This window comes from Myotis brandtii, unplaced genomic scaffold (genome assembly GCF_000412655.1).
Source record: "Myotis brandtii unplaced genomic scaffold, ASM41265v1 scaffold151, whole genome shotgun sequence".
Classification (NCBI taxonomy): domain Eukaryota; kingdom Metazoa; phylum Chordata; class Mammalia; order Chiroptera; family Vespertilionidae; genus Myotis; species Myotis brandtii.
This window is the reverse complement of record NW_005355461.1, coordinates 3,503,295-3,518,191: the sequence shown is the minus strand read 5'-3', so window position 1 is coordinate 3,518,191 and position 14,897 is coordinate 3,503,295. Positions and strand designations below refer to the sequence as shown.

General features: G+C 39.2%; 1 pseudogene; it reads right to left on the bottom strand.

Moving 5' to 3' along the window:
- LOC102251573 overlaps positions 1–668 on the bottom strand; it is a 5,054-nt pseudogene extending 4,386 nt beyond the window's left edge.
- Between the last annotated feature and the right edge of the window lie 14,229 nt (positions 669–14,897).

Here is a 14,897-nt window from a genome sequence, read left to right as displayed (position 1 = left end):
CCCTTCCCTTCCCTTCCCTTCCCTTCCCTTCCCTTCCCTTTCTTTCCTTTTCTCCCCAGCATCCAAAATCTTTTTAATAACAAGGTAGGATTTGGGGCTGGCTGGGCGGCCTCTTGCACGCTCGAACTTCCGGCCCTTGGATTGCTTGTAGGGTTTGGTGTGGCTGGGGGGGGGGGGGGGGGGGTTCCTGGGGCCTTGCGAAATGGCTGTACACCTCACGGTCCTTGGGAGGATGAGAAGGCAAGACGGTGCCAGAGCCCTTGGGGCAGTCCAGGGTCAGCTGGTCAAAGGTGAGGATCTTGCCCCTGGCCTTGAGGATGCGATGCCAAGCACAGCTGCTCACATGGAGTGCACACACCTTTAGTTTGGGCACCTCCTGGATGCGCTCATCATCAGTTACAGTCCCTACAACCACAGCAGTTTTGCCCTCCTGGCCAGGAAGCTTCATCTTGTGGATCATCCCTGAAAGGGACAGAGGCTGCTGGTTGATGCGACTCAGAACAACCTCTTCAGCAGCACTTGACTGAAGGTAGAGCTGGTCCCTCTGGCCAGAAACCTGCACAGCTTGACCAGCAGCCTTAGATGGGTGTCCTGGCTCTTGGGCCCTTTTTCGTGAACCTTTCGTTCTTTGTTGTGGCGGATGTCAACTCCCATGATGGCGCCTTCTGCCTCCCTCTATTTTCTATTAGTACATGATACCATTATGCTTTTCAGTTGCTCAAACTAAAAATCCAGATTTTACTCTTGATATCTGTCTGCTTTTCGTTACCCACACCTGACTGACCAGTAAAATTTGCATGTAATACCCAAATTATATCTTCAATCACCCATCACTTTCTTTATCTCTTCCCACACCACTGGGGAGAGTGCCTTCCATTTAGTCTTTCTACGTTCATTCTTGAACCACCCTCCAAATCATTCCTTCCACTGTGCAGCCAGACCATATACTTCTAGTCATGTTACTCTCTTGTTTAACAACAGTTCAGTGGTTTCCCATTGCAAGTTCAGTAATACAAACTTCTTTACCATGGGCCACTAAGCCCTCCATGGCCTGGCCTTCCTTACTTTTCCTAATCTGTGTCTTCTCCATCTCCTCCTAGCTAATCATGCACCAGTCTCTTTCATCTCCTTTCTTGTCTCAGACAAACCAGAATACTTCTTGCCTTAGGATATATTTTTTTATGTATTCTTCCCTTTGTCTGATGCAGTTATTTTTCCAACCCTTCATATGTCTGGATCCTTTTTATCCAGATTTTAGCCTAAATGTCATCTTTTCAAAGAGGCCTTTCCACCTGCTCTGAGCCCCTGCCTCCATATTCTTCTATTATGTCTTCCAATGTATTTCCTTTATTACAGTAGCCTAAATGTCATCTTTTCAAAGAGGCCTTTCCACCTTCTCTGAGCCCCCTGCCTCCACATTCTTCTATTATGTCTTCCAACTTATTTCCTTTATTACAGATGCACAATTTGAATTTTGCCTATTTATTACTGTTTACCTTCTTCACTGCCCATATTTTTACAACCCTCACATCCATGAGTGTTGTGTCCCTGATGCTTAGAACATTGGCTAGGCCATTCAACTAATGTTTGTTGAATGAATAGATGATATATTTAAGTCAGATAATATATTTAACATACTTAGTATTGTGTTGGCCATATGGAAAGTGACCAATAAATGCTAAACCTTGTTACTAAATGTGCTGATTCCCTTTTACCTTTGACGTCAATCTTGAATCTTGGTTGGGGGCAGAGGAGAGAGAGAGAGAAAGAGAGAAGGGTGGGGAGAGAGAGAGAGAAAGAGATTGCTTCAACTCAAAACAGTTAAGTATACTTCCTCTACCTTTGAATTAAGAGAGAGATGCTACTAGGACATTCTATAGTCCTTAGTCTAAATGTGGGTTGAGCCCTAGCCGGTTTGGCTCAGTGAATAGAGTATGGGCCTGTGGACCAAAGAGTCCTGGGATCGATTCTGGTCAAGGGCACTACCTTGGTTGCAGGTTCCTCCGCAGCGTGGGGTGAGTGCAGGAGGCAACCAATTGATGTGTTTCTCACATTGATGTTTCTCTCTGTCTTTACCACTCTCTTCCATTCTCTCTAAAAGATCAATGGAAAAATACCCTTGGCTGAGGATTAATAAAATAAAGTAAAGTAAATAAAATTTAAAAATATGGGTTGAGGGACAAGTGGTCATGCTTTCATTTATTCAGTTTTTGTTGAGTACCTATTATGGTCTCATGTCTACTTTAGCTCCATAAAAAGTAAAAATAATTTAATTTATCCCTACCTTCCAAGGTCATATTGAAGTGACACAATATATCCTGAACTTCGTAACAGTAGATGAATAATGCAGACAATAAGTGAAGGGAGGGAGATTTTTATTTTCCAGTAATAGCATCTGACATGAGCCTTGCACAGCAGGTAAAGTGAAAAGGTTCTTCTGATGACCCTTCCAGATACCTCAGTGGGTCTTTTGAGAGAATCTGCTCTCAAATATGTTCTTTTTCTTTCCTGTACTCCCCACTTTCTGAGACAGCCATCCAACTGAGAAATCACATGTCTATCACCCAGACAGTGACCAGACTGGATTGACTCTATACTAGTATGTCCATTCAGTAATTCCCTTCCTTTGTGTTACTATTGTTATGTGGTTACTGCCTTTTTTCCTGGCACTTGCTCATCTAGTCCACCCTCCAATTTACTGTCAAAGCAATTTTTCTAAAAGATACTTGATATGTCACTTGATATGAAATTCTTTGACAACCATTAATTGCCTTTTTGTTTGTGTGTATGTCTGTGGCAGTTAGATGCTGGGGTTGTTTTCTTGTGATACTACATCTTTTTATACTTTCTTTCCCATTTATCTCTTTCTGTGAAACCTTTGTCTTTCACACCTGCATTTTCCATACCTAGCATAGTCCATGGTGCACACCAGGCCTTCTCCTTAGGCAAACCTTCACCCCATACTTTAACAAATGCTGCTTGCTATCCCAATCTCTCCCTCACATTTTGTGAGCTTCATAGATCTTAGCATTTGGGAACTAACTTTTATTAAGGTTTCATTAAATGAGCCGGACTTTGTGAGATACAATTATGAAACAGTATTCATTTTCTCCCTCCGAGATTGTTAAACACTATAAGCTTTTTATATCCTGTCTCAGATAGATTCCTTAGGCAAATCTCATAGCTTTTCACATCTCACTTACTAGGTATTTGAACATCCTCATTTTTAGTCATCAAAAATCCAGTTAAATCTTAACTTAAATTTCAACTGCTCATTCAATTAAAAAAGTCTCCTAATTTCCTTAGTTCAGACCTGAGATTTGCTCAGAAATGTGCACTTTGGGGGGTTGGATTAGATGAAGTTCTGTTCTTTTGCCATCTCTCCTTACTTTGCTCTTGCACTTTCCTTCCCTTCTTAGTACACTTGTTGGCTCTGTCAGGGTTGCATCTCTCCTTACTTTGCTCTTGCACTTTCCTTCCCTTAGTACACTTGTTGGCTCTGTCAGGGTTACAGCTGGGACCACCGTCACTTCTTCTTCTTGTCATATCTACTTTGTCTTGATAGGTGTACTAAACATAGCTTTTTCTCTGACATATATGTTCTATACTGGTTCCTAGAATTACCCCAGAGAGCTAAGCATTGGTTGCCACAATTGTAGCGAGTTGGCCCATACTTTGGTGACTGTCTTCTTTTTCTGTCATTTTTTCACTTTTCTACCACTATTTTCTACAGTTTGCAAATAAACTACTACTCAAATTTTAGTCTCAGGATCTTCCTCAGGGCAAATATTGATGACCCTTTCCTGTAAAAAAGGCAAATAGTAAATAGTTTACACTTCGTAGACCATGTAATCTCTGTCTCAATCACTCAACTCTGCTTCTGTAAGCCCAGAGCAGCCATAGATAATACATAAACCAGTGAGTGTGCCTGTGTTAAAAATTGTCTGTTAAATGATACCACTCACTATAATGGTGAATTTGTCCTTTTCGACCTGTATGTCTATCCATTTTTGCTTTATTTATGTTATTTTATTGGACCAATTGAAGTTTAGAACAGTAATACTATGAAACTCTTGTCATAATGTAGTGTCCCTAACTACTCCTAATGATACTTTCTGTCTTAAAACCTGTGTCAACTGATATTTACATAGTGAACCTATTATTACTAGGCCTAGTATTGGTCAGATATATACAAGGATATCCTATCCTTTAACATTTAGCTATTCTATATCCCTATGTATCGTGTATGTGTTACGGACTAAATGTATGTGTTCTCCTTAAATTCATATGTTGAAGCTCTAACCCTCAATGCAATGTTATTTGGAGATGAGCCTTTGGGAGGTAATTAGGTTTAAATGAGGTCATGAGGGAAGGCCCCTATGGAATTAGTGTCTTTATAAGAAGAGGAAGAGAGAGTGACTAGCATGTACTTTCTCTCTCCCCCATGTGAGGATATAGTGAAAGGGCGACCATCTGCAAACCAGGAACAGAGCCCTTCACCAGGGACCAAATCTGCAAATCTGGCAGCATCTTGATCTTAGATTTAGTCTCCAGAACTGTGATATATAAGTGTCTGCTGTTTAAACCACCCATCTATGTTTTTCTGTTATAGCAGCCTGAGCTAAGACAGTATGCTTCTTGTGTACTTAATACAACTGCATTTTTAAAATGTTTGAAATTCTCTATATTTTACTTGGCAACGTTTTTTTTTAACATTTATTTTGATTGCTGGCATATTTAAAATGTTTCTATTATCTTCCTTTGTGATTACTATTTTATTTCACTTCTTTATGTTTCATTTTTCTCCCTTCTTGTTTTCTAACTCTTTTAGTAGGCTGTCTTTTTTTTCTTATTTATTCCATTTTTCTTTGTCTTTTCTTAACTACACATATTTATCTTTCTAAATACTTATTCTTGAAATACTGAGTCTAAATATTACATCGAAATTTCCCAATGAAAATAGAATATAGACTCCAATTATCCACTCCTGACTTGTGTGGTATTACTGTCCACTATCCTGTCTTTTTCTATTCTCACAAATTAGATATTTTTTCTGTTTATTTCTGAATTCAGGCAATGTTTATTGAGAATTAGCTACATGCTTAACAGTTATTTTGCTCATTATTTCTTCTTGTATCTTTTTGCTATCATTTCCTTCTTGGTAGGTGTTTTATTATAGATCTTTGATAGTAAACACTCTCTGATTTTTACTGTTTTATTCCAAAAAGTAGTTTTGCAGGTTCATAATTCTAGGTTAACTTTTTCAGTTGAAATTCCCATGATATCATTCCACTGTCTTCTGATCCTGGGTAGGTAATTTAATCTAAGTCTTAATTTCTGTGGTTCAATGAACAAAATAATCCAAATGTATCTATGGGCTGTTCACTCTGGGTCACTTGGACAAAGAGCTTGCTGAGACCCAGTTCTTCCCTCTGTCAATGGGAGCAGCTACTCCTAGGACTGGGTCAATTTCTATGAAAGGAGGCTGGGCTATCTCATGCACCTCAAGGTTTTTAGAGTCTGGGGGCTGGCTTTCTAGACAACTTCTGTAAACTGCTGGCACCTTAAACCAGACTATACCCCAAACACAGTCTGATTATTTCTCCCTGACACAACTGCTAAACCCTACATACCCTGTTCAAGGTAAAGTATATGGAATCACACTGAGAGTTCAGCAGAGTAGAACACAGAAAGAACTTAGTTGTTGGGTGATATTTTTGTTATGCAAAATATGAAAGGCCCTTTATATTTATTGACTCCTCTTTAAAATGTCTCACCGTTAAAAACATATGGTAGTTTTATCTAAGGTGGCTTCTTTTTCCTCCCCATATATTCATATGTTGCCTAGAAACAGTCACTGGTTTCCTAGAGTAAAAAATAAAATCAACAATAGTTTCTAAACAACAGAGTCTTTCCTAACACTTGAATGAAAACACTTGCCTGAAAATTAATCCCATCTCTGCTATTATGAAGTGCTTTAACAAACATAAAATGTGTAATGACTGTTTGTTGTTTTTCATTTGAGAGAATGTAAGCATCACAAAAGCAGAAGGAATTAATTAGCAATTGATCATGACAGCATGTCATCCTATACAATTTATACAACACCTGCCTTGATTAGTTTGAATACACGAAAGAGAACAAGCATAAGAAACTGGCATTTGACAAACAAGCAACCTAATTAAAAGGCTATCAGGGACAGCAAATGGCACAGAAACAAATCCGAAAAATTACCACTTGCTAAAGTCGACAGATTATTACTACAAAGGAAAAATACTATCTTTCAAATATGTATTCTAGGTACAGCTTTTGGTGGAGGGCTCAGTTCGGCAAATTTACTTGCTCAGGGGTACATATGAGACCAGATGCCACTGCTACAGGGTATTGGAGATGCATGACAGAATATTAAGCAATAAACTTAAAGAAAGACATTATAGAAATGCCAAGGTTGTTCAAGAAAATGTTCACACTTTTGATGGGCCTTAAGTTGCCTGTAAAAAGTGTAAAAAAGAGATAGATAGGAAGTAGATAGTGACTGCATATCGGAATCATTATGCATTTTTTAGTAGTTGATTTCTGATATTGTGTGTGTGTGTGTGTGTCTGGAAGGTGGCAGAGAAACCCATCATCTCATCAGGGATTTCAAAGCTTCCAAGATATTTTAATTTTTCCAGTTGATAAAGATCTTAATTCTGATTCTGTGCCCCAGGCTTCTAAAGAATTTCTGGTAAAGCAGTGGAAAATTTTAAGTTTATGTTATGTATTAGAGTAGGTGAAGGCAAAACTAGTTATTCTGTGTATCTTTGTAATTTCAGAAGTTTGCATTCTGTTTAGTTTCTTGGACAATATCTTATTTTGAGCAGTGTTCCAAGCTCAATGTTCATTCATATTCAGTCTCTCAAAACATCTCTTTCGCCAGGTAGGGGAAATTATCTGTCATTATTTCTTCAAATAGGTTTTCAATATCTTGCTCTCTCTCTTCTTCTGGAACCCCCATAATTCAGATGTTGGTACACTTGAAGTTGTCCCAGAGGCTCCTTACATTATCTTCATATTTTTGGATTCTTTTTTCTTTTTGCTCTTCTCGTTGGGTGTTTTTTGCTTCCTTATTTTTCAAATTAAGGTCTCACTAAGTTCCTCAGAGGTTTCTAGAAGATTCTTGAGTAACCTTTATAACCTTATAAACTACTCTATATCCAGTAGTTTGCTTTCTTCCATTTCTTTCATGTGTGACATGTTTCTTTGTCTCTGCATTTTGGCTGCTTCCCTGTGTTTGTTTCTATGTATTGGGTAGAGCTGCTAAGTCTCCTTAAGTTGGTAGAGTGGCCTTGTGTTCTAGGTTTCCTATAGGGCCCAGTGACTCAGCCTACCCAATCACCTGAGGTGGACACTCTAAGTCAGCGGTTCTCAACCTGTGGGTTGCGACTCCTTTGGGGGTCGAACGACCCTTTCACAGAGGTCGCCTAAGACCATTGGAAAACACATATATAATTACATATTGTTTTTGTGATTAATCACTATGCTTTAATTATGTTCAATTTGTAACAATGAAATTGGGGGTCACCACAACATGGGGAACTGTATTAAAGGGTTGCGGTATTAGGAAGTTTGAGAACCACTGCTCTAGGTGTACCCCTTTGTGGGCTGTGTGCACAGTCTTGTTGTAGTTGAGCCTTGATTGCTCTTGGTGTCACTGGGAGGAATTGATCTCTAGGCCAATTGGCTGTGGGGACCAGCTGTGACTAAGTGGGAGAGCTGCTGTGCAGGAGACAGCCCTATGGAGCAGGACTTGCTTCAGTGGGGCTTTGGTACTCACTGAGTATGCCCCTTGAGTGTGTCCCATATGGATGTGTAGAGTTGTAATCTGGTATGGTCTGACACTGATCACTGGGTACACTGGCTCTTGGGTCTCCAGGGAGGTGCAAAGTCAGCCACTGCCTGGGGCCACCCAGCAGGAGCTACAAAGAGATCTGCAGTTTCCACCTCTTTGTATCAGGTTTGGAAGTGCCCAGACGAAGCCCAGCTGTGAAGCAAGGCAGGCTGGTAATGGTGCCAGGTCTTGGGCCTTTTATTGATAGGTTTGGGGTTCCCTGACCCAGCTGCAGCTTGTTTTACAGGTTTTAGCCTAGGCAAGTACAGGTAATTCATATGCAAAAGCCACTGCACACAGCTTGGGAGGGGAGGGGTCTCAGGGAATCACCAGGGCAGAGCAAACAGAAATGGCTGCCAGTCAGCCCTGCCACCGGAGAGGTCCCAGCATGGGAACAATGATACCTGCAGGCACCTCCATCTGAAAGAAAGCCGCCCCCACCCCGAGGTCCTACCCAGATGCTTGACAGTCCAGTTTCTCCTCGTATGTGTCTGGGTCCCCCAGAGCTACACCCAGCACTGGAGCTCAGAGGGAGCTGGAGCTTGTAAGTTCAGTTTGTGTGCTGGCCTTTTAAGAGGAGTAGCTGGGTCTCCAGCAGCCTCTGTGTCACTGAGCCTCAATCTGCACTGGTTTTTACAGCCCTTAGTGCTTACTACCTCTAGGGACTTCTTTTCCCAGCTCTGGAACCCTGGGCTTGGTGTCTGGTGTGGGGGTGGGACAGCTTGCTCCTCCGGCGGCCTCCGCAGAGACAAGCCCCCTCTCGATTAAAAAAGCAGCACACGTGGGTGCCGGCCCAGCCCGTTCTGCACCTCTGCACCTTCTACAGTCTCAGTGTGCCTTCTTCTTTACTTCTCTAGTTGAAGGACTTCCATTCAGCCAGCTTTCCAGTGGTTCTGGATGATGGTTTTTCTGTATTTTAGTTGTAATTTTGTTGTGGTTGTGGGAGGCAGCGAGTACAGGCATTTGCCTACACTGCCATCTTGTTTCTCCCTGTTGGCAATTTCTTATATAAAACAATCAAAAGATAGATGGTTTGCTTGACATCAATAATATAATTTTTATTAATAATAAAGAAAATAGATACTTATTTTTATCTTTTCTATCAAGGTGGATTATTTTCTGAAAGATAATTCTTAATAACTGATATCTACCCTATATTTGAACAGTCCATTGATGGCAAGATTACCCCCCTTGAGTGGTTCATTTACCTTAGTAGAAGACATATTGTGGAAGGTGACCCTGAATGAGACTGAAAATGTAAACAATAGTAGGAGGTGTTAGAGGAGAGGAACAAGCAAACTTAGATTTTTCTTAAAACATGCAAATGCAGAGTTCCTAAGAACAGGCTTGGGAGTTCAATGTTAATCTTAAATAGAAATATAGAAAATATTATACAGAGACTCACTGATATAACATTAAATGTAAGATTCTAAACTTGAATCCAAATACTAACTTCACAAATTAAGATGCTAGGGATTTGGCAGCATGACGTATGAAGGATAAATTTTTCTAGTTGAAATTGAGAATAAGTTCAATATAATTAACAATATAGTTGTGTCTAACAGAAGAGATTAGTCATTTTTACTTAAAATGTTTCATTCAGAAGATAATTTTCTTTGTTAGAGAAGACAAATATAACAGAATTTTAAAAAGTTATTCATCAGAATTATACCACCAACCTCAAGAAATCCCTCTGTTCCCTCTCTGCTAAGCACAGTCATTTTAGGCTACATTAAAAGAAATGTAGTGCCAAGAATGGAGACATGATGGTCCCTCCGCTATCTTTTCTTACAGTATAATGTTCAGATCACATTTGGAGCATGGCATTCCACTTTTAGAAACCAGATTATAAAAGCTACATGAAGAAACTATAAACATTTCAGAGAATGGCCAGGAGAATGGAAGGACTTAAATCAGGCCCCTACAAAAGAGGGTGGGAGGAATTATAGGTATTAATTCAGAAAAGGGAAGATGTTGGAGAAATATGATACTGAATACAAACATGTTATGTTTTGTATGTGGGAAGGGATTTTGATTTGTTTGAATGACACACTGGATCAATGGTTGGAAGCTAAAAGCAGATAGTTCTTCCTCAATTTAAGGTAGAAAATTCCAAAATTCCAAATTATCTAGAAATCAATGGGCCTCTTTAAGAGGAGTGAGCTTCCCATCAATGGAGATGTTCAAACACTGGGTGGATCGTTACTCACCAGGATATTGTGGAGAATATTAAAGCATTCCAAGTGTCATCAGCAGTGATGAGGAATTAGGTCCATTCTGACCTTAAAATTCTGTAGATGATGAACCTCTTCATGTATTAGTGTTTTATTTTTTTTAATTGAATTACTACTGTCTAGTTAATTGGACTACTCTATTTAGTAAATAACATAATTCTAGAAAGATACCATTTTAAGTAGGATTATTCTATAAAGTGTTGCTTTGGGATATGGTGAGTTTAATATAATGACACAAACTAATACTGAGGTAATGTTTGCTAAAGTCAAAGGAGAAAGATAGTTGTACTGGGACCACTTAATAGGGCATATTTTACATTTAATCTGTCTATATCAGTGGTTCTCAACTCTCAACCAGGGGCAACTTTGCAACCCAGCAGACATTTGGCAATGTCTGGCAATATTTTTGGTTATCTTGACTGGAGGGGGGATAAGAGGGCTCTATCTAGTGGGTAGAGGCCAGCGGTGCAACTAAATATATTACAATGACAGGATGGTCTCTTTTTTTGTGTGTGTGTGTGTGTGTTTTAAAAATCTTTTTTTTTTATTCTTTTAAAAAAATATTATAATATTGGTTATGCTTATATGCATGCATACAAGTCCTTCGGTTGATCTCTTACTCCCCTCCCTTCTGCCCCCCAACCCTCTCTGGCCTTCCCACTGCAGTTTGACAATCAGTTTGAGGCAGCTCTGCCTCTGTATCTATTATTGTTCAAAAGTTTGTAATGGTCTTTATTATCCATGAATGAGTGAGATCATGTGGTATTTTTCCTTCATTGACTGGCTTATTTCACTTAGCATAATGCTCTCCAGCTCCATCCATGCCGTTGCAAATTGTAAGAGTTCCTTCTTTTTTACAGCAGCATAGTATTCCATCGTGTAGATGTACCACAGTTTTCTAATCCATTCATCTACTGATGGGCACTTAGGCTGTTTCCAGATCTTAGCTATGGTGAATTGTGCTGCTATGAACATATGGGTGCACATATCCTTTCTGATTGGTGTTTCTGGTTTCTTGGGATATATTCCTAGAAGTGGGATCACAGGGTCAAATGGGAGTTCCATTTCCAGCTTTTTGAGGAAACTGACAGGATGGTCTCTTAAAACAAAAAAATTACCTGATCCAAAATGTCAGCACTGCCAAAATGGAGACATTCTGGTGGATATAAGGTTTTTCCCCTCTGCCATCAATTTAATTCCTTCCTTTATCCACAAATTCTCTTTTTATTTGTTAACATTTTATATCTATTTTTATGTATTTATCCTGCCAGGGAACACAAGTTTTCTGGATCCAAAAGTAAACAAACTGCTTTTCACAGAGCATCTTCGTGCCAGTTCCTCAGGCCCCACTTTCCCACAGGGTGACAAATGATGTCCCTGCACATGCACCACAGGAGATGCACCCCCAAAATTATGAATCTTGCAGCTTATGTAGAGTGACTTACACATCTGTTCATCCTCCTCTCAGAAGGTGTAGAGAGACCTTTGCTCTGGAATGTAAATAATTTCTCTCTGGAGAAAGAAGGGGGAAATCTAATTTCACACACTGGAAGGTAAATAAAGGGCTTCGAGAGGAGTTAAGACTCTCTCTCTCTCTGGAGGTCTCTGTCATTTGGGTTGCTATTCAATTATCCTTTATCCTTTAACCAAGGTTGCTTGCAATCATTGTCCAGAAAGTCCTGACCATGCAGACACATGAGAATATTCATGGAGCACCGAATCCTGATATTTTCTAGGAGTTGATTCCTTTTTTGCCCTCCCTCATTTAATTCTCCTTCTTCCCCCACTTGTCACCTTAGGGGGTTAGCATTACCTTGGCTGCCCTTCTAAAGATATTCAGAGCATCTTGTGATGCTTACATGGAGCTATGAACTCTTGAATTTCCTTAGTTACAAACAAAACTCCTCTAAACTAAGCTTGTATTTGTTTTTAATAGAAATCTGTGTAGCTTATTTTATTTGATCTGTCATGAAATGTAGTGATTTTCACAGATTATGGTTTACTGCACTTTGGGCAATAGATACATTCCTGAAAATTTTGAAAATTTAAATTTTTGTAAATTGAATAATGTGATAACTACATGAAAGAAGCGCTATGTTTGATGGAACCCTATGATGAATCCTTTGGTAAAGTTGTCTCCAAAGTGAATATTAAATCCTCGTGTTTTTTTTTTTTTACCTTTTTGTATAAGGAAACACTTATAGTATTGTGTGTGACTATATCATAATAGCAATGAAAGTAGGGTTTTTGTAGGGATATCATAGAATTTTTGAACCAACAGAAGCAAAATGCAATTTTAGAAAGAGAAAATGATAAGAGAGATCATTATTCTTAGCAAGGTTGGTTGAGTTTTCTTATTTATCTAAATATTGAAGTTTAGGTCCAAAAATCAATTAAGTTTAAATTGAAAGCTCAGAAAAATTTGTGGAAGTTTAAGCTGAGTGATGTCTTGGGAATCACAAGGTACATAATGGAGAAGCAGGCATGGTGTTACATATAGATGAGCATTAACTGAACTGAGTTAAGAAAAATTATTTACATAATTTTTCAGAGATATTATTTGAATGTCCATTTACCTCTGGTTTTTGTCTTCTGTCTGATTTCTGTGTTGACTTACATTAAATTTCTCTGACAAATGCACATGGAAACAAATTCAAGAGATTTGTTTCTAAATTACTTTCTGTTTGTTTCTTGGATGTTTTAATTTTATAGTATACTAAAAACAGTCCTATGTCTTGTAATTACTTTAATTGATTCAGAACTGATACTATTTATAATTAAAACAAAATTGAACTTTAGGCAACTGTTCTACTCTGTTGAAGAGAATCTCATCACCATTCATGCCATTGCTCTAATCTTGCCCTCTTTTTTGCTACCCTGCTTGCTTTTAGGGCTTATGCAGCTTAACTACAGTCAGCAGCGTGTTCTCAAGGGCTCACAGTGTGTGAAGATGTATTTAAGACAGTCTCTTTGCAAATTGTCTGGATTGTTTTGGAAAAAAATACATACCTTTTAACAATACAAATCTTGTTCTCTTGTTTCTTATATTAAAGCAATAATTTATTGCTATCTGAAAGGATTCCTCTCTTAGTTATAAGCAAATAGCTATAAGGTTAATTATTTATTATAACACCCCAAGGCAGGAAAAATTTGTGTCTACCAGAAAACACTTTGCTTTTATTGGAACTTTAAAAAGTTTCTGATATTTTTCTCCTTGATATTCACTCCTTGCCAAACATATATACAAAGTTAGGAACAATATTAGGGTCCACAGGCACCTTCCATGCATTTCCAAATTTAATCCCCATTATAATTCAGTAGACTAGATGTTCTTATCCGAGGAAGAAACATTACAGAGATATTGCCAGCTGGTCATGAACATTGCTCACTCAGAACTGAGACATTCAGAAACATCACAAAGAAAAGCCTGGGGGGCATCTTAGTCCCTGTCAGTGCTGGCTGGGCATCCTTCCTCCCAATGCAGATCTCAAAGGTGCAGAGTGGTCCATGGGGCAGCAGCAGTTTTTTATGTTAATACTCACCAGAGGACAGTTTTCCATTGCTTTTCACAGAGAGTGGAAGGGAGGGAAGAAAGGAGGTGTTGGAGAGAGAAAGAGACATTGATGTGGAGAGACACTGACTGGTTGCTCCCACTCTCGCTCTGACTAGGGGCTGGGAGGGAACCCCAAACCCAGGTACGTATGCCCTTGACTGGAATAGAATCTGAGACCCTTCCTGCATGGGCCCACACTCTAACCATTTAACAACACCAGCGAGGGCAAGCAGCAGCAGTTTTGATGGTCATGGTGGAGATGGGGATTAAAGAATATCCTTGATATAAACAAAGACTGAAATTGATGTGACAGAAATCAATATACTACAATTGACTTAGTCACAGTAGAGGAGAATATGTACATGTGAGGTATACTTTCAGGTATTTGCATTTGAAAGTCTAAGGGGTGAGCATAAGGAAAGATGTTTGATGTATGAATTGCAATATTTGTTCTCTGTGTCTATAGACAAGTGGACCAGAGGAAGTGACTAAAATTCCTTGCCTAGACACAAGGAAAACCTCTGAGCATCAAAGTGATGAGGTCACTCATTCATTTACTCATTCATTCAGTCAACAATATTTATGAGCACCCAATAGGTGCCAAGAAGTGTTCTAAAAACTGGGGGGATGTAGAAGTGAACACAGTTATCAAGAATCCTGAGGGTGCTGAAGCTGGTGTGTGTGTAGGCAACAAACAAATGCATAGCTAAACAAGAGCAATAATCAGAGAGTAATAAGACTATGCAGAAAAACAACATCAGGTAATGTAACAGAGAATGACCCAGTTGGCTGGTTGAAAAGGCCTCCCTGAAAGTAGCTTTTATTCTGAGATCTAAATGACAAGGAGATAAAATGACAAAAGCTGGTATTGGGGAAGGAGGCTCCTGAGAACAGGGACTCTACAAAGAGAAAACAAGCTTATTGAGTTTGGGAACCTGGCTTGAGCTGGTGAAGGCTGAAGATGCAGTGGCAGGAGATGAGGTCACAGAAGGAGGAAAGGGCCGACTTTTGTAGGTCTTGGTGAGCCAGGGCAGGTGGTCAGAATTTTACTCCAGGTACAATGGGAAAACCTCTGGAGGCTTTTATGCGGGACACTGGAAGGTTGTGATTTGCTCAATTTATCTATCAGGTGGGATAATAATATATATTCTCTCTTGTATTCTATCTTAAAATATATTCTATTTTTATGAGAAATAACCTATAATACAGGGTGGGGCAAAAGTAGTTTTACAATTGTTTG